This window comes from Gopherus evgoodei, chromosome 6, assembly GCF_007399415.2.
Source record: "Gopherus evgoodei ecotype Sinaloan lineage chromosome 6, rGopEvg1_v1.p, whole genome shotgun sequence".
Classification (NCBI taxonomy): Eukaryota; Metazoa; Chordata; order Testudines; family Testudinidae; genus Gopherus; species Gopherus evgoodei.
The window spans coordinates 70,926,832-70,930,759 of NC_044327.1; positions in this window are offsets into that span (position 1 = coordinate 70,926,832).

The window sequence follows — 3,928 nt, forward strand, 5'->3', positions numbered from 1 at the left end:
CCCCTAAAACTTTCTAGAGCGAGTGAGTAGTTTTGATTTTCCTGTTCACATCCATATCTAATAATAGTAATAAAATTTATTATTTTAAAGCCTAAACACATGATTTAAATAACATTTTAAACCCTCATTAACACTCATACAAATATAAGCAAAGGGAGTCAAATGTAAAAAGAAGTGGGGAATCAGAGCTTCACAGGGGTAAGTATTTGGACTAAATATACTGACTCAATTTGAATATGGTAACTGAAGTGCTACAGTCAGTTTTGTAATACTTTACATTAAATAGATTAAAATACAAAGCCACCAAAGAGCTATTTAGTCTAAATATTCAGAAGAAGAAATCAAGCCAAGTAACTGACATGAAATGTGTACAACTCAATGAATTTATTGTATCAATTAACCTCAACATGCGCACAAAAATCTTTCAAATGATGTTAATTTTGCTCCATTTCAGGCACATTCCTGTGTCATGGTGGCTAATTAAATACACAACAAAATGAAATATCACTATCTATATAGCACTACTGTGGTACAGAGTATCAGAGGGGTAGCTGTGTTAGGCTGTATCTGTAAAAGCAGCAAAGAGTGGTACATAGATTATTATAACAGCAAAGATACTGGTCATAACTAACAGCAAAATCTCCCTCCCCCTTCCCAAAAGCTTATGATTTAAGACCCAAATCCTGCTACCTACCCCTGTGTAAGTAAGGAAGGCCCTTAATGACTGTACAATTGCCACAGTTCCCTTCTACTAGGGGAGATTTGTCCATGGAGAGGTCATTCAGGGGAACTGTTCCACAGCAGTTCTCTTAAGCAAGACAGAATGGGGGAGTTCAGGTAGACCATGGGAGATATAAAGGTTGGGTCTGCAATTATAAATCAGGGAGGAGGTTCACAGGGCCTAGCAGATTCTGATGTGCATTCCATACCCTTTGTGAGGAGGATTTCATACATGCAGCTTCCACAGAGATCTATAGTCCAAGGCCTATTTATTCAGGCTTTGCTCAGGGTCCCAGTATATGGCACTAAGGCAGTTTGTCTAAACTGGCAACTGAACAAAATTTGTCTTTCAGAAGTGATTTTAAAAAAAAACCACACACACACCCACAAGACACAAGTTTTGCTGAAAACAAGCACTGGCGTGAACAGCGCTTTGTCAGCAAGAGCACTCTCCTGCCGACAAAGCAAACGCAGAAACGCTGCTCACTGGAGGTGGAAGTTTTTTGTCAGGAGGAGAGCTCTCTCCTGCTGACAGAGTGGCTATACTGCATGCCTTTTAGCAGCACGGCTGTAGTGACACAGCCATGTTGCTAAAAGCTGCATAGTGTAGACATAGCCAAAATAACAACTTCTAAGTATTTATTTAGAAATAAACTGAGACTGGGGTAGTTTAACATATATAGGTACATTAGCATGCACATGCAAGAAGAAAAATCGTAACACACATAAAAATAAATTCAAGACCCAGATAAAATTACCATTGATATGAGTGATTTTTGTGTGTTTGTACCTTAAGAGAACATAAATCAGCTATTTTAAGAGCAAGAAAACTGTAGAGTGTCTCACAGGTTGAGTGCCTTGCATGGTGTCAAGTATCAGAGGGTAGCCGTGTTAGTCTGGATCTGTAAAAGCAGCAAAGAATCCTGTGGCACCTTATAGACTAACAGACGTTTTGGAGCATGAGCTTTCGTGGGTGAATACATCTGAGGAAGTGGGTATTCACCCACGAAAGCTCATGCTCCAAAACGTCTGTTAGTCTATAAGGTGCCACAGGATTCTTTGCTGCTTTCACAGGTTGAGTGTTGAGATATGAGTTCACTTAGCTATACTCCCATCACAAATGCTATTTCAAGTTGCCACGTGCGTGGGATAATAAAGGTATAGCCAAAAAGAATATTAACAATTTAAAGCCTATAAAACTGTGCCTAATATTCCAAGCTGTGGTATTTGCTTGATACTGATGCTACTTTACTGACCAGTAGCAGAATTCAGTGCCTTGCAATACTCAGCAGGGACTTGAAAGCCTATCAGGCAGTTGTAAATACTTAAGAAACATACATTTTGAAATACTTAATATGTTCATGAAATCATTTATAATGAAGCATGTAACATTTAACCATTAATGTTGACTATTTAAATAATTTGCATAGCACTGGACATACTGCTCTGTAATTAACTCAATTATTATTTAAGAAACTTTGCTTTTACATCTAGCCTCTGTAATGTGAATCAAGATGCCTAAATCAGTTTTAGACACCACTGCAATTGACAAAATCCCTGCACAGCTGCCATCTAATCCTGTAAGTGCCTAAACTCACTTGGCACCTAAATTTCCACTGTAAAAATTCCTTAGCTGCCTATACATTTGCCCCTGAACATGTGCACTGCTGTCTCATTCTAGGTGTCTGGATCCCTCTCTCCCCATTAAGTCCCACTGCAATCCAGGAACAAGGAAAAATAGGCAGAGGGGCCCATCCAGCTGGCATGGTAAGGGGCCACATACCAGATCAGGTCCCATTCAAAATCTAACCAAAGGAGAAGATGGTATCCACCTTACCACTTTCAGCCTAGTGGTTAAAGCAGTCATCTGGGATGAGAAAAACCTGGATTCAATTTCCCTCTCTGACTGATAAGGATGGATTTGAAGAGCTGTCTCTCCACCTCTCAGGTGAATACTCTAACCATGGAGCTATGGCTATTCTAACATTGGGTACTCACGATCTTTCCTGATGAAGCTGTTGCTCCTTGGATAAATGATTAAGAGTCATTAGGCCAAAGACAGCCATTAAAGAGATAATATGAATCTGTACATTTGCGGTTAGCATGATCACTTGCAAGGTGTGAGATGCAGGGTCCAGTCCTCCTGCACCAGTGACTCTTATTATTTGTACACAGTGGAACAGTTTTAACAGGAGAGAATGAGGGGGCCTCATCAGAATAATCCATAGCTCAGTGGTTACAGCACTCTTTTAGCAGAGGAGTTTCCTACCTATTTTCTTCTCATAAGACAAAGGAGAATTGACCTGGTGTCCCAGGTCTAGTCTAAAAGTTATAAGGTGGGCAGCAGCATCACCTTCTCCCACCTCTAGCCATTTTGTGTGGAGCAAGGCAGGCATCTAACTCATTCTCACAAGAAATGGCTTAGGTGCCTATATCATCTGACTTCAGTGGAAGGGTTCCCAGTCTGTGGATCCCTAGCAGAGACAAACAGTTCCTGCCAGCCGCAACTTAGGTGCCTAGCTCAGTGCAAGAGGAAGGGCTTTTCATACACCCCTCGCCAGAATCTCCCCTTGGCTAGTTGAGGCAGCCCCCCACCTAGCATGCTGTTTCTGTTAATCCCATTCTTAGTAGGGTTGCCAACCCACCAGGAATTCAAGATTATATCACACAGCTAAATCTCCAGGAATACATCCAAACAAAACTGGCCACCCTAATAATTAGGTGCCAAACTCTCCCCATTCATTGCATGGGGGGAGCCAAGGCTCCCAACTCAGGCTTTGCAGCTAACAGGGCCGTTCCTCTGATGTTTTCTAAGCATAATGCTCAGTGCTGCAACCTCCAAGTCCCTGTGCGGCTCCAGGCCCCAGTGCCCGGCACCCAGTGCGGGGCAAGGCACAGAGCCGAGCCCGTGGGCTGAGCCCAGCGCCACGCGCACTCAGCCTGCTACTCCCGCCAGCGGGCAGCGCGCATATGGGAGGACCGGGCCTGAGGGCACAAACCAGGCTCGGGGCAGCCAGGCTTCCGCCCCCGGCCCTGCACTAACCAAGCTCGGGGCGCCCGAGCTGCGACTGAAACGGACTCGGGACCTGCGGCCAGTGGGCACCTAGGCGCGCGGGGCGCTGCAACGCCGCCCCAGTCCGGCCGGGCGAAGCGAAAGCAGCCAGCCGCCCGGCACCAACTACGACTCCCAGGATGCAGCACGCGAGCC